Source organism: Rhinopithecus roxellana, chromosome 1 (genome assembly GCF_007565055.1).
Source record: "Rhinopithecus roxellana isolate Shanxi Qingling chromosome 1, ASM756505v1, whole genome shotgun sequence".
Taxonomy (NCBI): Eukaryota; Metazoa; Chordata; class Mammalia; order Primates; family Cercopithecidae; genus Rhinopithecus; species Rhinopithecus roxellana.
The window spans coordinates 163653415-163676387 of NC_044549.1; the positions used below are offsets into that span (position 1 = coordinate 163653415).

The window sequence follows — 22973 nt, forward strand, 5'->3', positions numbered from 1 at the left end:
GAAAATACCTGTAAAAAAAAGCACTTCTGGAAATGACTATGTGGAAATGATCGGGATGTAGATCAAGGTAACAGTTTTGAATTCTTTGGGTTTGGTTTGCCTGAAACCTCCTACAGCAGATTCATTCTTATTCTGGTGAGAGCTGAACACCAAGGGAGACAATTTCAAATAGCTGGAAAATAATTACCTACTCATCAAGGGTCAGTACAACCTTATTCTATTTTTATAGTAGTTTCTAGAAGTAGACGTATCATTTATTTGAGATTTATAATCAATATCTTAGCATATATGAACCTGGCCACAGCTGTAGAAATCACATTTCTATAACAATGCAAAGGCATTTATGTTAATAAATCTGTTTGTAATCTCTGTCATTATGGTTGGGTGTCAATAAGTGAAACTAAAAGGATGTGGACAATTTCATGACATGTTTTATGCTAGTTATTTGTTTGTTGTTTATTCATGGGATTACTAATTACAGCTGGTAAAAGTTGATTTTCTCCTCTTCGGTTTATTGTGGGATGGGGCGTTCATTTCACCAGATATGAAGTTATTCAGTGTCTACATTTCAGAAGCTGAATTGCTAGATACAGTCAGAATGAGCTTTGGCAATTCCATGTGTGAGTGTACAACTACAATTTTGCTGCACTTTAATAACAACCTTGCAAAGAAGCCCAGAATCAAATGCCTTGCTCTCAGCTGGGAGCAGAAAGCTAGAGTGGTATATCTTGGTTGGTGACCTATAATGTTGGAAAAGTAGCTCTACATTCACTCAGAAGGAGTAGGTGGAATTCCGGAAATTTATTCACTCTCCTTCGTTACGCCTTTTCCTTTTTTTTTTTTTTTTTTTTTTTTCCTTCCTTGTAGTGTGTTAGTGAGTGCTCCGAGACAATGAAAAAAAAAATGAATTACAGATAATAAAAATAGTGCGTCTCTAGAACAAGCGGTAAAATCAAGGCTTTTATTTCTTCAGGTGTCAGCTCTGTTCCTTCCCCAGGTCCTACCCTGCCCAGGTTTTTGTGTCACCTCTGTGATTCCAAATCAGCGATCAGGCGGGCAGCGGTCTGGGCAGTCACCCACAGGGAGTACACTTGGTGCTGCACGCTCGGACTTTCAGTCTTGCTCAAAGCAGAGAATCTCCAAGAGCTCTGAGGCTACGGATTGATTCGGGTGGGGCGAGGTGTTATTATTGTGGGATTGTCTCTGCAGAGTTGGCCTGGAGAGTGAGCGGTGGAGGGAGTGGAGCAAGGCATCGTCAAAAGTCCCCAGGAGTCCAGGGGCGCCCCCCAGACGGGTACGCTGGAGGGCCTGGGCACGGGGGACAAGAGAGAATACATGCCCGCTGGCTGGGAGCAGGGAGGCGGTGTGGCGGGGCAGGGGGCAACGTGCCAGTTTTCTCTCTGATTAATAATGCTCACGCTGCTGCGCGTGGCTCATGCGCTTTGTCTCCAGCCTTAGGGCTGGCAGAGAACGGCCCAGGGAATGAGTGGTATCGCGGGCGCCCGGCGCACCCAGCAGGTGCCATCACTCTGGATGGGCCAGTTCTGGATGCTCCCAGTGGCACAGACGCGGCGACATAGGCAGGCGCCCGGCTGCAGCCACCTCCCGGGTGTGGCGGGTCTGGGGCCCGGGGTCTCCGGCCAGAGCAGCTGCGGAGCCACGTGCAACACGCGCGTTGCCCTCAGCCCGGGCGGGGACCGGACGCATCCGGGGCTGCGGGGAGGAGCCGGGCGCCGCCCCCGGCGGCAGTGCCAGCCGCGTGGGAGGGCACGGACCGGCGGAGGGGCAGACGACGGAGGCGGCCAAGCGGAAGGAACGGGACCGAGGGATCGACCGAGGCTGGCGGGCTAGGGGTGGGACTGGCAGAGCTACGGACAGGTGGGAGCAGTCAGACAGCCGGAGAGAGAGACCAGAACGCAAAGAGAGCTAGAGCATTAAGTAGGCAGGGAGAGGCACACAGAGATAGACAGCAACACTCGCGTGCTCCCTCCCTCCACACGCCCTCCTCTTACCGAGCGAAGCGGCCAGGGGCACAGAGTGGGAGAGGACTGTGGGCACAGAAGACCGGAAGAGGGACGCTGCATTGCTGGTGGGACGGAGAGATTCGGACGGACGGACAGACCAGTGCACAGACTGGCAGCCTGCGAGAGTGGCAGCTTTGAGAGCAGAGTGCAGGAAAGCGAGAATCCCGCGCTGAGCTGCTAGTCGGACCGACAGACGGTCGGACTGACAGACGTGCAGACGGACAGAAGAGCAGACAGGAGGCGGGGGCGCGTTCACTCCCGGCGGCCAGCCGGGCAGAGAAGGCGGCGGTGGCACCTTCTGAGCGCGTCTGGAGCAGAGACCAGCAGCAGCAGCAGGGGCATCGGGGACGCAAGCCGCTACCGAGCCGCCGCCGCAGCCCTGGCTGCCACAGCTGTGCGGGATCCCAGCCGACACTGCAGAAAGCGCCTTTTACTAGCAGTTAAATAAATCGACCAAAAAACAAAACAAACAAACAAACCCAACAACAACAACAACAAAAGCCAAGCCAAAATCAAAACAAACTAATCCAGCCAAATCAATCATTGAGAAACAATAATATTAATAAAATCCAAAACTAAATCAAACCAGTCAAGGCACCAAGACGCAGGGGGGATATCCACTGTTCGATCAAGGTAATAATCAAGGTCTTCCGACGTGAACATTGCACGCCTTTTGTGGATTTTTAGAATTCCTTCTTTCTTTCTGCCATATATCTGTCTTGTTTCTTTTGAATTATTTCTTGTCTGTATTTCTTCTTTGTGTTTGTAGAAAGCTGATGTTGTTATACATGTATTGTGTTTTTTTATGTTTCGTCAAGGAGGGATGGACTCTCCTTCCCCCAAAAAGGACAGATGTGGAAAGCTGGAAGCTGGCAATGTTTTTCATCAGAGAAGTCCACAGTGATTTGTATAGGCTTTGTGGTAGAAAGTTTGCGATGCTCTTTTTGAAAGAGACCCATTGAAGAGGTAGAAAGTTATACTCTGTTGTTGTATGGAAGGATTGGGGTCCTAGGTCCCAAAGGGCTCAGGGGGAAGAATAGAAAAGATGTTCAGTTTTATTTTGACATGTATGAAATCTGTGCTTCATTGCGAATCACATTTCTGTCTCAGGTTGTAGATATGGTGGTAGAATTGAGTTGAATTAGACAGGTGTTTAGAAAGTTTCTCAGGAATAGGAATTAATTCACTCAATGTTTATGCATAGAAATATAGCTGGGGTGGATGTGGTTGCTGTCAGCTATTCAGGTTAGTTACCTGATCACCTCCTGAAGATGTAAGATCAGGACAGAGTCCAAGCCTAAAATAAAAATCAAAGAGAGAATTGAAAGTTATAGGGGTGGGCAGCTAAGAAATATAAAAGGCTGGTAGAAATCATTTTCATTAGAATATGTTTAGAGTACAGATACTCATTTTAATTTTTGATTTCTTTAAATTTTTTGATTTTTGATTTTCTACCAGTATGACAGCCTCTCAAATCAAGAAGGATATTCTCCAAAGTTGAAATGAATCTGTGTAAGATTTCGTTCAAATGCAGAATAAATTCAGATGTTCCCTAACCCCTCCTCATCTACTTTGGAGATAACAACTGCTATGATTGTTTTAAGTAAACAGAGAAGTGGAGATGACAGGAAATCATTTTTCATTTGTTAAAAATCAGAAAACCTTTGACACACTTTAAAACAAATACACCTACTCCTTTGATTCTCTGTGTATGTATTACCACAGGGCTTAAATATCTTAATAGGATTTTAGTTAATGTCATTTTCATGAAAGACAGTCATTTGGAAGCCAAGAGCTCTATCTATGTTTTCGTTCAAATAGCCGAGTAATCTACTATCTTGGCAGTAATTACTTCTGCTGCATTTCTAATGTGAATTGCATGTGAGAGGTTATGAATACTCTTTTCAAGTGTATGTGGGTTTTCAAGGTATGTATTTGTGTTTGATCCTATATTTCCTTTGTTATAACATTCTCCTGCTTTTCATCACTTTGACTAACAGAATATTTGTAAATTTTCTGGAGAGTGAGTTTGGGTATACACTTTGAGGAATATGCTTCCTCATTACAAAAGATATGGAAACATAATTCATTACTACACTTGCTTATCAATAGTATTTTGATTTTGTTTAAATGAAATGTTTAAGATATGTGGATTGCTATGCATTCATGTTTTAAATTTATCCTCTCTGGGCATGATTTATGCCATTGGATAATTAACTAAGTTACTTTAGAAAACATGCCTGTTAAACAGAGTACTTAGTTTAGAGGAAGTATATTTACAGAAACTTATACAGCTAAAGAATTCGACTTTCATCTCCTCAGTGACTTAATTTCACCACATGATGATTTGTCCTTTGCAGTATTTAGCTCAGACCAAGACAGAATTGTGTGTGCTATTAGATTTGCAAATTGCTGATCTCCCAGTGACTTTCCCTCTTAGATCCCAGTTGAGTATGGTTACCTTGAGAACTGTGGTATTAGCCGTGTTAGAGCATGCTCCACTGGGGAGTTCTGTGCAGTCTATTTTTAATGCTATTTAATGAAGGAGCGAGCGCCTCACTCAGCAATAAAAGAAGCATGAGGGAAGACAGAGCAGTGCATGGTTATGGATACTGGACAAGGATATTTGGAAAGGTAAAGGCTGACCATTGGATATGGTAATTTTAATTAAGTCCTAATATATTGTATGAATGGAAATACTGATTTTTGTTTGAGACTTATACATGAATAGTTCAATAGGTGTTTTCATAAATGTCTTCACTAGTTCTTAGAAAGAAGACTCAATAATTTGAGTTTTTAAAACTTGAGGGAGATACTAACCAGGGAGTTCCTGCATGCATACTATTTTTAATACAAGCTGTCATATTCTTGGGTGGTGGGAAGTACAGAAATAATTTCAAATTCCTAAAATATTGTTCTGCTGAAAGGTTGGGAGCTTGTAAAACATTGTGCGAATAAAATAACTAACATGCTTCTAAGATACTACAATAGCCTGAAGCTCTGCCTTGCGAACTGCTTCATTTTCTTTTATGAACTTGGAGTCTAGGTCCAGAATTGTGACAACTAAGAGAAGCAGGAAGTTTTGATTGAACTTGATAGAATATTTGGGGTGTTTCTCTCCTTAGAATTAAGATAAGCACTACAGATTATCTTACTGAAGGCTAAACATTTTAAAAACATAAATAGCAGAGGTAGCACTGATATGTTTTGGAATGTTACAATAAAGGGCAAAATATCTTAACATTATAGTGTGTACAATGCAAGATGCCATCTGTCTGCAACATTTGCATATATGCAGAACACCTGTCTTGAGGTAGAAAGTGAGAATGTTCAGTCAGAAAGGTCTTGTGTTGATTTTCACATTAACAACATACTATAATCAGGTTATTCTTTTGTTCAGAGTAAAGCTAATTAGACAAAATACTTAAGTAGTTTCAAGGTTAATAAACATAAGAGAAAGTAAGCAGTTTCTATTAAATGGGGAAGTTAGTCATATAATTTTTGAATGAAGCTGTTAGAACAATGTGCAAAGTTGATCTGGATTTTTGCCTATTCTTATGAAAAATGATCCCCAAAAATAAACTACTAAGGAAAACACATCACGATGAGTTACTGTGATTTTTTGTTTGTTTGTTTGTTTGTCTTTTTGACTTAGTTCTAGAGGAGGAAAACAATTCACACTGCCTAAAATATTTCCCTTAGTGGTCATGCCTTTTGGACCACAATGCTGATACCTTTCTTAAGCTTCTCAGATGAGTGGGCATTCTCATCGGAATTCAATGTCTATTTTGTCTGTGGACAAGATAATGATAAGCTACATAAGTAGAGTGTAGGATGAGTCAGCCACTGAAGGCACAATATACAACGTAGCCAGAAGTGAATATGACTGAGAATTCTCATTAGTATGAGAAGACAGTTTGAAGTCCATAAGGTTGGAAATTGCAAATTAATCATTTGTATACAAGTCAGTTTAATTCAGATCTGCTTTGTGACAAGGTTAGGAGAGAATGTGGGGCTTAAAGGTGATATCGACAATGAAAGCCATTTCTTCATATGGTAAGTACTGGCATCATTCTAACTGGTATCACATGGTAGTAGCCTATTTAGAAATTTGTGAATCTCTAATCACAAAAAGAATTGACTTCCTTAAAAATATATTATATCACCTGGAAAGTTCTGAATATATTTTAAGTCAGCGATGATGCATTTATAAAACATATACTTCCTCTCTTTAGACAAAGGATCTTTATGATTCCAGAAGCTCTACATTTCTGTGGAGTTTGCCTTCTTTTATTTTTTATTCTAGCATTTTATGTTAAATATGATAAATGAATTTCAAGCAAGGATGTAAGCAAATGCTGAAGGACTGTCGAAGGGGAAAGAAAATTTTAACAAGACGTATCTGTAACTAGATTTGTTTTTCTTAGGGTGTCTTTGCTTCTGAGTGTTAGTTTCCTTTAGGTGGCTTTATGCCAAGTTCTAATACATTGATTATTTGTAGTGCCTTAGTCTTATTTAATTAATTTTGCTCATCTTGGATTAATTTTGGCCCTAAATATTGAAGTACATATTACTTGTATTTATATCATAACCAAGGATCTATGAGGATTAGATATGAGCTGAGATATGAAGTATTTAAATTATATACATAATACATTTCATAAAGCATAAAGTGCATGAGAAAGAATATCTGGTTCATTCAGCAGTTTTTAAATGCCTGGTAACATTGTTATCTGTGGTCTAAAGATATTTTCTTTAGGCATACAATGCTCATATAACATTTTGAATGCACCTTTCTCTAAACTTACTGAGACATGTCTGTGCTCTGAGAAATAGCTATGCAGCAAACCAAAAAAGTGAATTGAAATAATTACATCAAGACAATGGAGGGGATATTGAAAAACAAAGGGGTTTGTTTGAATGCATCCAATTGCTCTCTACTTTCAGACTGAATCCTTAGCATCATATTATGCTCCTATTTTTCAGTCACCAGTATAGCTCCTGGCATTTCCAGGTGGAGAGAATGTTAATCACTGTCCATGGTCACAGAAGATCAATATTTTTTAATTTTTTTACACACTTTGCCCAGAGAAATATCTTTTGGCAGTTGTATAACCCCTGTTTAGTATACCTTTCAATGCGATAGGTTTAGAAGATTTTTGTATACATTTTGTAATAAAGTGATATATATATATATTAGGATACAATTGTAATTGCGACATTAAAATGTTGAAGCATTAGTCCAAAATTGTTTCATTCAAGGAATATATTCCTAATTATTTATTAGTCATAAATTCATACATTTTAAAAGTAATATACATTACAATCGTTCCTGTTATCTAGCAAAAGAAAATCATTTCTTTTTATCCAGGTAAAGAGGGCAAGTGTCCACTAGTAATTATCCCCTTTAAAAACAGGCCTTTTACTACATTCTCACATTTCACACTACTTCAAGATGATACAATTCTTAAATTAGAAATCTGTTACGAATAACACACAAAATATTAAGATTTTGTTAACAAAATCCCTTCTGTAAACATTGGTTTTAAGATAATTGCTAATAAAATTTGCTTTTAGCTTAAGGGAAGGATTCAAGATTTTTAACAAGAAAACAATTACGTCACTTTTTATTTCAAAGAGTCCAGCGAATTTTCTAGAGTTTTTTGGTATATTATGGGTAATGTTTCTATGAAGAATTGTAAAGTGTAATATGTGATCTTTTTTTCTGCAGCTTTTTCATTGAAACAAATTCACAAAGCATATCTACCTAGATAAACCCAGTCATCTCTCACTGATACCCACACAAGTTAGGAAATAATTCCTTGTGATAGGGACATTTAAAAGAACTAAGCGGTTCCATGGCCAAATTTAGTGGTGGAACTCTTAATAACTGATTAGCATTCTTTTACATTTGTGTCATCCTTGGTTGCTTCTTTATTACACACTAAACACTTGAGATAAGAACAAGAACTCTCTCTAGGGAAACAGAAACCAGAGAAGTGGTTTTCATATACTTAGCAGATTTCCTTTTAATTGCTAAGATACAATACTCATTCAGAACAGTCTGGTCCATTGGATCATACACTAAAAAAAAAAAAAAAAAAAAAAAGTTTATCCGTATTGATATATTTTGGTCTAGTTGAAATTGAGAAACAACAAGTGAGGTAAAATATTTCAACATCTTTAAAGAACAAAATTGAACATCAATTTCTAAAAGTTTTATGGTCCTATGAATTCTGATAAAATATCCTTTGACACGTAAATCAGAAGGCCCAGCTATCATCTAATTGTTCAGTGATGCAAGTTGCTTTCAGATTATCTCACTACTGTTACATAGACCTATAAAAATTGAGCCACTGGTCAACAGAGGGTGAAGGAAGAGCATGTCAACTCACCGAAATTCAATGACTCCTCGTAATTGTTTAAATTTTATTTGCCCATAAATTCAATGGAAAATGGAAAGATCACAAATTTATTTTTCAGCTTTTTGTATGTTTCTAAAACCGCAAGCTAAAATCCTCACAAAAAGTTCTAACATAGAGAGATTTAAAAAAAAAAAAAAATCTATACTCTGCATTTACATGTTTTTCTTAGCATTTTGCTTGTTGATATCTATGTAACTGTGGTGGAAATCCCAGTGTTGCTGGCATCAGATTTGATTTAATCATCAAAGAGCTTTTGGACAGAGAACAAGTAGATTCGATATGAGTATGTGACAGAATCAAGAATTCTGCAGCATTTGCAAGCTTTAACTACTTAATGCTTCTTTAAAACAATTTTTAAATGGGTGTAACCAGGCTTTTGGTTAAAAATATGGGACTTTATTTTCTTTGTTTAGAAAAAGAAGATTAAGGTTTTTAGTCAAATTATGATTCTTTAAGCCAATGTGGCACATAGCTTTATTAAAATTGCTATTAAATTCTGCCAAATTAATTAATCGTTAGGATTCTGCAGTCATATTTGACTACTTCTTGTAACTGGCCTATAGGAATGATCAAGATAACACTCTTTGATGGCTTTGTTTATATTTTGTTTATTTTAAATTTACTTAGATATGCTGATGTTGTAAGCATTTTTGGAAATTGTCAAACAACTGGCATTGTACTAAATTCAAAAACTTCACAGCAAGGAACTAGCTAGTATTAATGATTCCTCATTTTTTTCATTCCCGTGTCATTTAACTTTGGTCACAACACTTTTTTGTGTGAAGATTCAAATTTCTCTCCAACGCTGACATTTTCACGTAATCACTAGCAGCATTCTGGAATAAGATAATCTAGCATATAATCATGTTGCATACACATGCTGCAGCTATCTGCTTACCCTCAGCATTGTTAAACACTCTAACAACTGAATGCCTTAATCTTTAATTATCGTTATCATTGTTGTCTTCAGCCAGAACTATGGATGACTCAGTGTTTTAGTGTTTTTCATCATCGAGAGGTAGGAGAGTACACGTAACTAATGTGATAGAATGTGTATATTGCAACAAGCTTATACATCTTCCAGGATAAGAACGCAAATATCCTTCCAATAGGGAAATTATTTTATTCCAAAAATAATTGTAATGTCTGTGTTATTTGTCTGATATAATGTGGGAAGCTGCAGACAGAGATGTATTGAATTCAGTGGAGCTTCTGATTGAAATTCAGATGAAAAGTAATAGAGAGGTTGTATACCAAAGGTAGTCTAGGAGCTTATCTGAGCAGGAGCAGGTAAATGAGCTGTAAGTGATGAAGGAAGGCTTTACCAAGGAGGCACATGGCCCTCCATGAGATTCTGCAGGTTAGAGAAATGCACAAAATTAGAATTAAAATGAAAGGTCCAGGGAAATAAGGGCTAAAAGTGGTGTATCTGAATCTCATTTTCTGTGACTTACCTTCATAAATATGCAATTCACCACCTGAATTGGTGTGTGGTACTGGTGTTTGGTTTTCGGGTCTGAGTAAATAGTGTGACTATGGTCAAAGCTCTAAACCTCTCTGTGCTTCACAGTTTCTACAGTTAAAGTTGTGTAGTAACATTGATCCCGACTCAACAACTTGCTAGTTGTGTGACTTTGGCAATTTAGTTAATTCCTGATTGCTTCAACTTTCTCATTTATTAGGTGGGAATAATATTTACCTTTCATGATCAAAGCAGAAACAAAGCCCCTGACACATGGATATTATTCACTTAAAAAAACCACTTTCCTTCCACATAAAACATTCAGAAAGAGATTTACTCTTCTTACATTTAAGGATCACCACCTCCATTTAAGAAAAAAAAATCTTTTAGTAATTTGGAATACAACTCTCCTTCATTGCTATCCCATAATATTTCTGATGGCTAAAATTGGTTATGCTTGACTCTTTCTGTGCTATGAAATATTGAAGGCCAAGTCAACGTAGTAACTAATCTCAGAGGTGTTCATTCTGTAAAGAACAGGATGCTTAATAAGGCCATAATCTTCTGCCAGTTTGTAAGGGAAGAAATGGTCTAATTCAGTTGTCTAAAAAGTTAACATATGGGTATTATCTCTCTGGAACGTTTTAGTTGTGTAATTTCTACTATTTAAATGAGGTGAATAAAGAACCAAATCATTGAATAGGAAACAATTGGAATGAATCCATGAAGGAAAATCCTAAAATCCTGCACTAGTGGATGGGAGCTGGGACTAACAACATATTTGAGGTGACATGAGAGAAACATTTTTCTATTTTCTATTCTGCAACAAAGCAAATGGAGCTTTGGCCTCATTGAGGGGTCCTTGGCACTCCCATAGAAGACTCCAGCTTCCTGTCTCCAAGCACTGAGTGAGCTGTTTGGACAGGGCCACTGATCTGGCCTCTGATCCTAAAGTATCTGCATTAATTTTGCTGAAATGAGTCAGCACTCTGCCTCTATGAACATGGCCAGAGGAGGGAAAGACTTCTTTCGTAACTAAGATTTAAACAATTGGTTACCCTATCAAAAAATGGAGAGCCACAGATAGTATTCAACACAGGAGAAGGTGAGCTATACAAAGCAGTAAATGCATCCGATAATTGCATTTTATTTCCTATTATAAAATGGATGTCAGCATTCTTCTGGGGAATAGCCTAATCAACTATTTATCCAACAAAATTTCTCAGAAGGTGTCAGAGAATAAATGTATATTTCTTTGCTATCCAAATATTTTTTGGAAAACAAACAAAAACAAGGAAAGTGTAGACATATTTTGTTCATATATGTATACATATGTATTGCTAGAGTCAACATGCTTGTGCACAAGTCATTTAACTAACTTACATTAAATACACACAAAAAAGGCCTATTTCCCAGTCCATTTTTCATTGTCCTTAGCAATTGTTGGCTAGTATAGTGCTTGCATGTGGCAGATATTTAATCAAAGTTTGTTGAATTAAAAATTGACCTTTCTACTGATACTCAGAATTTAAAACCTACTCTAAGTAAGATTTTAATTGTATTTTTCCCTGAAGTTTCAGCTTAAGCCGATTTGATATTCATTTTGTTTTTGAGGGAACAAAAACCTGCCCTTATATGTAGAATTGTAACTACACTAGCTATTATTTTGGTTCTTACAAATAGTTTCTGTTTCAGATCTCAGACAATGACTAGGGATTTGATGGGAATAACAAGGTTCCTAAGAGTTCAATCTGCTTAAGCTGACTACAAACATTACCTTTCCATCTAAGTGGAAGGGAATTCATTAACACCCAGTTAATATGGTCTTGGAAGAAAGAATGAGGCAAAAGCACGTTTACAAAATATTTCCAAATCATTGTTGCACAGAACTAGAGGCAACCCATCTTTATTGGATGTGTGCCTTTGGAGGGATTAACCATGGTGAAGGACACCCAGCATGTCAGGAAGGAATTCACTCCTCCAAAGAACAGGCAAGTAGACAGTGCTGAATTAGATGGCAGGGGTGAGGGACAATGGGAGAAGAGAATATTAACAAATTGGAGACTTTCAGACCCCCTTCCTGCTTTAAGCAGAACAGGTGCCACCAAGCTATAGGAAGCTCTTCTCTTCCTGCTACTTTGGAAAGATGATAGGATTAACCGGAGTTAAATAGAAAATCATTTAATCCAACTGGACCATAGAGAACTGAATTCATGTTTTACCCGATCTATAAAAATAATCTTGTTTGAAAGGAAGGGGTCCAGCTGATTACAAATGAAATGAGTTTGCTTTCTTAATTTGTTTCCAACATTTTAAGAAATGCTAAGTGTAATGTTGATGGAATGAACTTCCATTCACCCATCCACTTTAAACACACACACACACACACACACACACACACCAAAAAATAAAACCTTATACCTTAACTTAGAAGAGGAACACCTTATCTTACTTCTCTGAGACTGTGGCAGGCTTTAGAAACATGTAGAAAGCAACAGATTTTGACACCGTTGATATTCTTGTCAGGAAGGCAGCAAAATATATTCGAGAACACATTGTATCAAAGTGGGCAACGTCCATGGAAGCCGAATTGAGTAGCCAGCTGAGTTCTTGGGTGATGGTTAACAAGGCTTGTCTTTGCATCAGATACCATTACCATTCACTCATTTATTCATTCTTATTTTTCAAGTATTTATTGAAGTTTTCTATGTATTGTGTCTCAGGCTAAATACTTGGGAAAACTTGATGTGTAGGATTTTATAGGCATTTGGATGAGATGAATGCATTTTAACGTTTCTAAACAATGAATTGAGTAATTGAGGGTTTGGCAAAAATCCAAAGTTATAGGTAGACAATATCTTGGATGATAAAGCAATATGAATTAATTCCAACAAATTAGAAAAGTCTTTCTTCACCAATAAAGTTAATTAGGAGATCCCTAGGGAGTACACTTTGAGGGTAGAAAAATATTGGTTTCCAGAAAACAAACATGGAAGAGTGAGCACCACTGAGAAGCGTTGGTGGGGAGGAAAGTTCTGTTGGTGGTAGTAGGCCACAAAGTAAAACCATCAGTTAGGTTGCTCTCCAACAAGAAAAAACACCATCAACCAAGACAAATGTATATGAAGTTAGTATGAACCAGTCATATTCTCTTTTTCAATCCCATTAAATCATACATTTACTATATTAGTTACTAGGGCTGCAAGCAAATGATTAAAATTACATTGGGATTATGAACTGAAACCAAAGTTCAAGGTATCTGATCAGAGTAAAATACAGAAAATATACAAACCAGGCTACTTATTTAGAATTAAAAATTAGGTTTATCAAAAGACAAGTTATTCTTTGAATTTGTTGTGAGATTCCACATTTGTGTGTTTGAGAGAGGAAACAGGAAAATCATTTCAGAAAAAAAAAGTATAAAATGTTATAAAATCTATTAATCCTTAATAAATTAAAAATAGTGCCTGTGATCAGAGTAAGATGAAATTTAAATGGTTCTGCAGGAAAACCACAGAAGAATAAATGATTTGATCTGTAGGCCATCTGAAGGATAATCTCTTTTTTTAAGAAAAAAAATAAAGATTCATTATTTTTTCATTGGCAGCAAAAACAATTTAGATATTTGGAGGCAGAGAGATGGCTGGAGAAATATATATTGCCTCTGACCTGCCTCTTGTTCAAATACCTTGCTCTGAAATACTGAGAAAGAACCTACTTTTTGAAATTACCTGTAAGCAACAGGATTATGCCAGGTGATATCTAAGATCTCTTCCAGTTTATAATTTCCATTATTTAATGACACTTTTTTGTATAATATTCACAGATCCATTTTTATTGGCTTGTTCATAAATGTTAACTATGTTTTATTCTTTAGTCCTGAAAGTAAGCACTAATGCTACCTAACAGGAGTGAAATTATTAGAAGGTGCTCTTATCAAGAATAATTGGTTAAGAAAAGAGAATCTGGGTTCTCAGACCTGGGCTCAGATCCATCTCTGCAACTTACTAGTAAGTTCCTTAAGCTTTCTAAATCTCAGCTGTTTCATTTCTAAAAGGGGATTGTTCTAAGAATTAAATATAAACTTCTTACCTCATTTCTTGTTATTCATTTTTTTCTGGTGATCATAGTTTCAGAGTTTCTTATGTCCTTATCACTATGTTTTATTGATTGCATAGGCCTCACATAAATAAAGCATCCCCACAAAATCCCTCCCAGTCGGATTGAGAATGTTTTCATGATGTGGCAGTTGTCTTGGGTATTTTCTTCAGGCATAATTGGAATCTGTTTTCAACACAGCTATACTCTATATGATGAATGCTTCCATGTCAATGGTTCAGTGAGGAGAGGCCATCTGTGAACACACAGAGTGCAGGCCATTGTTTCTAGAAGGCACTCCTTGCATAGACAGCAGGATTTGACCTTTTATAAGCTTGGATGGGCAGTAGAGACTTTGAAAAAGAGATTTGGATATTCACGGGTAATTCAGAATTCTATGTGTACACAAAATGCCATGCAGTATTTTATAATCTACTAATGTGACTCAGCTTTGGGTAAGATTGTGGCTCTGGTGGTGATTTACAGAGGAAGTTCACTAGGCCTCCTAGATTTGTCTAGTAATACTGTAGAGAGTTTAGTCTTAGCATCCTTCCAGGAGCAATTTGGGACTGTCATCTAAGAACTAAGAATGATTTCAAATAAAATTACAGTAAACTTGTGACTTGTTCACTTTGCAGATAAAACCAATAGTTATATCCAGCAGAAGGCCATTTGTATAATAAAATATTTGCCCAAAGGATATAGCAAGAGAAGAGAGCTCTAAAATCAATTTTTCTAAAATCACTGAAAACATTACCTCATTGTTTTGATCTAGCTGTGAAAATAGATTTTTTTTATGTTTTAAGAAAGGATGAGGAGATATCACTTGTTTCATCGTTTATTGATTGGATCCTTATGCTTAAGCAGGGATCAAACGGTTAGCACTGTTAGCCAAAGAATTTACAACATTGAGACAGAAGCAGACCTACAAACTTAAATGAACTGATATATTTTACTGCAAGTCTGGGTAAACTTACCTAATATATTGAATTGACAGAAAGCCAAAATTTAGGTATTCCTGATGAGGCACATCGATAAAGGGTAAAGAAGATCTTCATGAAAGGAGTATGATGTTTTTCTGAACTTGTTAGAGAAGCTACCATGTGGCCATTTGTGGAGGAAATCTGTACTTATTTCTGTATCGATTAGGTCATTTGTGCCATTTGTTCTGCTCTGCAGGAATTACTTCTCTTGGCTTGCTCTTCCTGCACTCTGAATTACCTTGTTTCTCCAGGCAAAAATTCTTATCAGTATAGAAATCCAAGATTTCTGTAGCCTTGTGAATATTATTTGCTGAAGGCACAGGGAGAGTGATAAGTGAAAAGTCATATTCTTCTACTGATTTTGAGTTTACCTTTGGATCGTGCTTGATCAAAAGCTTCATGTGGCATTGTGATTTCAAAGAAATAATTTGTTTTATTTTCTTGCACTGTGAATGTTACCTGCTATTTATAAACCCCCTCCTGTGTGAAAGGGACTTTGTGTGCCTATGTAATGTCCATACTTACCTGCTTCTTGGCTGTGGTCATAGCAGTGACATTATCTCTGTTATGATATATTTAGGGATTCTTGTTTAAGGAAGCATGAAAGATATATATTTCATCCTTAATTTTCTTTGTAATATGAATTACCCTGTAATACATCATGGCCACACAAAACAGAGAAATCGATTATCTCATCTGGGTATCATCTAACTATGAATCAGGAGCTAAGGGAAGTAGGTATAGTGAAGCCATGACAAAGAAGGCCATGGAAATTAATTTTTGAAACTGCCGCAAAGCACATGGAAATTTACCTGCATGCTTCACAGATCTATTTGTGGCTGCCATTTATGGCATGAATGGTGCCATGGACTATCAGCTCCTGATTTTACATATCTTTGGGACACTCTTTTCCCCGGTGTCATAGGAAGGGGGTAGGTTTGACATCACGGTGATCTAAATTTGAATTCCATCCTGCCTCTTACTCACCTAGCCAAGTTAATGAACCTATGTGAGTTTAATATTTTCTTCCTGAGTTATGTATAAAATACTTGCCAAATAATAGAAATGATAGCTTGTTCCGGCTTTCTCTACATGTCCTGACTATCCATTAAAACACTGAAACTTCTAAGAATATGTATACTGAAATTGTATGTATATCAATATTTGTTTTGAAAATACTATAAAGTTGTGGTTTGTGTCACAAATGTTGTATCAGTCCATGAATAACTGGAAAAGAAAAGTAAAATAAATTTGGAGGGTTGTCAGATTCTGTATCATTGGCTTTTATAAAGTGTCAACAAGATATATAATTAAGGAAAAAAAAAAGGAAAAAAATACAGCATATCTAAATCCATATTTGTACTCACCACCCATCTTAATTTGAAGCAATGAGGTTTATTTAGGGGACCTAATGGTTCACACTTAAGAACAAATAGATGCCCAGGAATAAGTGATTGAGAGAAAATATTTTTTCAGAAAATAAATGGTATTCAAATAGATGAAAAACAGTTTTAAGGATGCATATTAAGTGATTAGTGAAGCTTAAAGGAGAATTCCATTTTCACTTTTTTCCCTAATGGGTTCACATGGTTTGAGCTTTTAAGTGCATGTTTTAAGTTACTCTTTTGTGATTCTTTACAGTTAAGGTACATTACCTTGCTCTTCAAATACGTGTTCTAAAGGTATTCCTCTGTAAACTCAGGGAAAGGCGCTACATTATTTATTTACAACCTGTCTTCTGCCCCATGGGGGAGAAGTAATACCAGATAGATAAATGTATGGAATTTACCGATATTGAGGATGAAATTATCCGTTCTAACTAATACGTTTCTCCTGCAATTATCTTCTGAAAAACTTAGATAAGAATTAGCCGTGTGAGCTTTCTTCGCAGACTGTTTGTCCTCAATTTGTTTTCTGCCAAGCGAACCAAACACCTGGAATGCACACGCTCATTCCTTGACTGTGCTTTCTGTGTTTGTTGGCAGAGGGTGACGGTTGCTTTTAGCAGATGTGCAGGATCAGAGTGGCCTTTTTATCTTTCTACCCTCAAGGAGTCAGTTTCTCAGATAAAGGAAGTGGTGAGGCTAGCAGATGTTTCAGCCCTACCCTGAAATAAAAGTTAAGCATAGTAGGTGTAATAAACATGTTTATTAATTATTTGTCAAAGGTAGTGCATTTGTTAAAATATTTGGAAAGAGAAATTTAAAGGCAATGTTTAATTTTTATTAAATGTTAAATCTTATTTTATGACCTAAAGTAAAATAAAATCAAAATAATTTTCTTTGTTTTCCCATTTACCTAACTTGAAGAAATGGAAAATCTTAGAAATAATATTTATAGGTAAATATAAAGATTTATTTGTTATCAATATATTTTACATTATGTACATAAAACATATTGCTACAAATTTCTTAACCTAATTCATCATATGCATTAGCTAGCTTTACTCTGGTAAGTTTTAACCTACAACAACCGTATAAGTTTTATTTTACTGTCGAGAAATATTTCTGCAGAGATAACAGAAAATAAATATGCATACTCTCTGATAAATATATATGTGTGTACATTTATATATTTATATATGCATATATTTGAGCTTTCTTATTATAAAAAGAATAATCTTTATTATTATGACTGATGGGGTGCTCCAGGCTAGCTTATTTTCTACTTTTTTCTTTCTGAATTCACTTTTTTCATTGCTAATAAACAATACCCCATTAAGGCTGAGATTATAGAAGAGAATCAATGAAGAGAGGAAACTTGCCTGTACCCCTCTTCTCTGCGCATCACCGCTGATGAAATGGCAAGATAGTAATAGAGAGTAAGATGATGAATTTATTGTTTCAAATGAGGACTCAGGGATTTCTGTACACTTTAGATTTTGATTTCATAGCTCTGCCCCAGTGACCAAAATGAGCTATACTGTATGTCTTTTAAATGCCAATTGGTGATTCAGGGCCCATATTTTAACACAAATGAGCCATCCTATTCCTTAAATGAATACTATTACAGAAGGAAGTAAATGTGAGTTTTCTTATGTCATCTCAAGGGGAAATCTCAGATGGTGGCACTCCTTCTATATCACATAGGAGAATTATTTCTGAAGCAGTAGTTCTCAAAACATCACATACATGAGAATCACCTGAAGGTTTATTGAAATACAGAATTTTTGGATTCAGCAGGTCTGTGGTTGGGCCCAAGTATATGCATTTATAACAAGTTCTTAGTGATCTGGATGTTGCCAGTACATGAATCAGAATTTGACAACCACTGATCTAAAACATAAAACTTTTTGCCAGAATGTAGAATTTGTATGATTGATATTTTATAATCTAAAAACAAAGGAATACTATAAAATTTCAAAACAAACTAATCTTAGAATAACTGTGAATTTACTTTCATTTAAAAATTATTTTTAAAACAGATTTTTAAAGGAGGTGGTGAGGATAGCAGATTCCACTAGACAGAGTTAAGCAGCTTCTGTTTTGAATGATTATTGAATACAAATTTCTCTCTAAGATTGTGTGTACCAAGGGTTTCCAGTGTAGGATTATAAAATCCACTGAGATATAATAATAATCCCCTAATCCACAAGACTGGATATTCTAAAAATCAAGGAAAATTTTAAAATAAAAATTGGTGAGCATTAGAGGTTAAAACTGTCAACACAAAAATGTGAAGACAAAGATTTATAACAGCTTTGATTTTAATTGCCCAAAACTAGGAACAACTCAAATATCCTTTACAAGGTGGATGGATAAACTGCAGCACATCCATAGAATGGAGTATTGCTCAGCAAGAAACAGGAGTTAATTACTAATTGACACAATAATTTGGATGGATCTCAAGGGAATTATTCTGAGTGAAAGAAGCCAATCTCTAGACATTGCAGATTGTGTGATTCCATTTATACCACATGTCAAAATGGTAAAACTATCATGACAAAGGACAGATTGGTGACTGCTAGGAGATAGGACAAAGGGAGGGGTGTCACTGTAAAGGGGTCATATGAGGAAGTTAAAAAACTAGGATTGTTCTGTAGCCTGATAGTGATGGTGGTTATATAAATTTATGCAAGTGTCAAAATTGATAAAACCATATAGCACCTAAACAAGTCGAATTTACTGTATAATAATTTTAAAATTAAAAAAGGCAGAATTACACTACCATTTAGTTACATCAAGTAACTGAATCTGCACAGTTATATGAGGTAAAAGTATCAATTTATATAAGTAAAATATGCTTTATTTCAAACAAAAGACATAAAAAAGATATGATCTCTATGAGAAGCATTCTTCAAAATGGGTGCTAATTCCATTTTTTCCAGGCAGAGATCCTAGGCAAATTTTGGAATTTGGAAAAATCTGGCTGACATAGTCCTTAACTGTGTTACCCCTGGTACCCTTCCCCTCTTTCCTCATTCAGTGTTTTTCTTAGAATCCTTTCCTGTAAACTTGTCTGCTTTAAAAACGATTTTCATGGACACGTTTATTTCTCTCATTCAGACTTGCTGTGAAAAACTGACAACCCTAGAACTTTCATGCAGTTACTTCCCACATATGTGTACACGCCCTCAGAAATTGCCATCCATTCACAGCTTGAAGAGCCCACTGGTGGCTACCTTGGGGCTTCTGGAAGCCCATACCATTCTGAAGTAGCTATAATTTTTAAAGACACTAAGATCTCTAGAAATGTCTGGAAGATCAGGTCTCCAGAAGTATTGGCAGTTTATGTCTAGCCAGGGCTCTGATCAGGTGATATCAATAAACATCTGTTGAATAGATGCATATGTTTCTCTCAGTGAACGAGTTAATAGCTAATACATTTATAAAGGCAACTCTGTGTGAAGTACTCTTCTGAGTACTTTATGTATATTAATGTGCTTAATCCTCCAAGCCACTTTTGAGTCAGGGACCCTTATTATTTCCATTTTCATATGAGAAAACTGAGGCACAAACACATTTGGTAACTTGCTCAGAGTCAATGGTGGAGTCAGTCTTCAAGCCCTTGATGTCCAGCTTCAGAGTCCACACAGTTAACCGTTCCATAACACTTCTCTGCTTTTTCTTTTGTTTTGTTTTTTGTTTTGTTTTTGTCTATATTTCCTCCTTTTACAACAGACTGATATATTTGTTAATGGATATCAGTTTACATATATACAGACATTACAGATACATACAGTTTACATATGACCCACCAGCCTTAGATAATTCATAAATCTTTGTACAGAAATGACTTGGTTGCACCAACTGGGGAATGCATTCAGATTCTAGTGTTTGAGCTGAGCTATACAGGATGCCAATGGCTACGTGGATCTGCCGGTGTAGAAACAGGTGTGGACAGAATTGTAGCCATGGGCAGAGGGAGAGGGCAGCTGAAATGCCTGGTGATACCTGAAGCGTTGTGGTGCTGTTGTGGGGGCAGACATGTTGGCAAGCTGGACAGTACGGTGTCTCCTATCCTGTGGACACTGTCCCCTTGCAGAACCAGAAAACTGCTCTCATGTCTGTCAGACTTGAGCGCTGCCTGGTTAAATAAGATGCTTTTCCAAGAGGAAGTTTGTCTGAGAAGCCTACTACCAGCCTGAGGAATCTGCTTTTCCAACTTCCTTGGTTGAGCAGAGAAGAATTGGCTGAGGAACCCTTCACCTCACTTTTTCTCTGATTCAACTTGTGGAACAGACAGTTTTACAAAAAACTCCAATCCAAATTTTAGAAACAGCAGGTTTTCCTTCCATTCAGTGTCACGCTGATCATTCTTATGTTAAACTCTGATTATGTTCCCCACAGGCATTCTTTTTTTTCAAAGATAGTCTCAGTTGACTTAGTCCTAAAAGGCAGCTGTGGGTTGAGGTTGCAACAGCCTAGGGTCTGCTCTATTCCTCAAAGTAATCTCCAAGCCTGAATCCTAGCATGGTGGTCGAGGTGAGGCTCCATAAACCTTAGAAATAGCTCTTCCAGATATGACAACATTTGGGCCTTGGACCAGTGGCCATGCATTCACTCTACAGTAACAGGGGCTTCTAAAGTTAATTTGGTTCTCAGTTTTAAGATTACTAGAGAATCAAGTGTTGAGTGTGCACTTTTGTATGTTAGTGGGATATCTGAAGCAACATTACTGATAAAAAGTAATTGCACATTTCTGGATAGTGATAACTGGAATACTACTCTCTTGTGATAGAAGATACAGTTTTTATATGGTCTGGCATCTTTCTTTAATCAGTACCCGTGATTATATGGGTGAGTGTTGCATTCCTTTCTTGGTGAACACACTCCAGACCCATAGACTGGGCACTGTGATGGCAGGCAGTGGAAAGAGCATGGGTTTTTGAGAACTGTGTTTGAATAATTTTTATACCGTTTGACCTTGGGCAGGGAATTTTATCCTTTCTGAACCTGTTTTCTTTCTTTCTCTTTCTTTCTTCTTCCTTCCATGAGTGAATGATTCGTTACAGTGAGGATTAAAAACACTATGTATAAAGTGTTCTTTTTGGCATTTTGTTATGAAATAATGTATGAAAACACGGTAGCTATTGTTTGTTTACCATGAGTTAAGATATCTGTATTTAAGTTGAATTAAATATGAACGACTCTGGGAGTTTGTGATGATCATTATCCAGGTATCAATTTTTAGATTTACTTTCAAAAAGTGACATGCAATATCAATTTCTCTTGGTTACAAAGACCGTTGCTAAAGTTTTTCTCCTGATGACATACCCATAAGTCTTGTGAGGAAATAAAGTAATTTAAATATGAGCTTAATTCCAGCACAGCCATAGAAGTAAATATACGTCTATAAAATGAAGCCCTTGATTTCTTTAAGTATCTGCCTTTTAGATTCTTTCCTGAACTGACCCCTTTTTGGCCCCCAGGCTCTGATGTGTAAGGCTGGACCTGTGCTGTGCTAAATTTCAGGAGAGAGTGTACAAATGTTGCTCACAGGGTGAGCAGTGAGAGATGGAGTGCAGGCCAATCTTCTGCAGCTGGGAAGAGCAATTAGCAGCTTCATGAATTAGGGTCTTGTTTACACTGTTGTCCAAGATAATCATTTGTTTGTTTTAACTAAGATGCTCTATCTTCATCAGAGGCATCAATCCTCATATTTAAATGATAAAGTCTTTGAATTTCACAGATAATGTTTGCATTTCACAGCAGGAACCCCACACAGCCCATATTCTCTCTTGCTGACTTTGATAATCAAGACATGAGCTATGTATATTGCAAGTTTTTCTTCAAATAGATATGAAAACATGATGTCATCTATTCTCGCAACTTTTTTTACACAGACCCATTTTAAGAAATACTTTTTACATTAAGTCCCAGCACACATACATACATGCTTGTGAATGCATACAGACTCCACAAACACTTGTGTTCTTCAGGTAGACACAGCACACAGCACACAAGTTCAGATTTTTTTGGTTAAATTTATGCCTTAAAAGCACATTTTAAAATATGATAATATGAATATAACATAAATAGTTAATGTTTTAAGCAATTGAAAAATTAATAGACCTTTCTGGGTTTAGATGATTAGAAGATATTTGTAGAAGACATTTACATTTTTAGAAACATGTATTCATTTCCTATTGTATTCCAGACATCTTGGCAGGTCCTGGAGACCCAGAGATAAGCAAAGCACAATCCCTGCCCTTGGGGAACTTACAGTCTGACTCTCAGATAATTTCAAGGCCCTGGGATAAGTGCTGAAGTGCAGGTATGTAGCCTGATAGAGACATCAAGGTGAACACAGAGGAGGAACAGATCATGAAAAGTGGGTGGTAGAGAGCTAGGAGATTTGCTAATAAAGGGGTGAATCTCATTTTGTTGGTTAATATACATGTTTGAAGCAGTAATTCATCACGTGTTGTAAGATGAGTTTCTCAAAAGGAGGAAACATTTAGAGAATAGAGGTGGCTGGGGTTTTGTTCTGACTGATGGAGGGGCTTCCTGTTTTATACCAAAAGCACTGTATTAGTTCA

At 36.9% G+C, this 22973-nt stretch overlaps 1 protein-coding gene across 5 annotated transcripts in view; it reads left to right on the forward strand.

Annotated features, from left to right (window-relative positions):
• Positions 1-1636: 1636 nt before the first annotated feature.
• ARPP21 (cAMP regulated phosphoprotein 21) overlaps positions 1637-22973 on the forward strand; it is a 159161-nt gene continuing 137824 nt past the window's right edge. For 2 of the 5 annotated variants that reach the window (XM_030932936.1, XM_010389661.2), the window contains exon 1: positions 1637-2657. The gene's annotated coding sequence lies outside the window, so the exon portion shown is untranslated. Of the gene's footprint in view, positions 2658-4197; positions 4659-22642; positions 22709-22973 lie in introns of those variants that run through there. The other 3 variants (XM_030932932.1, XM_010389633.1, XM_030932944.1) reach the window with 2 other exon arrangements.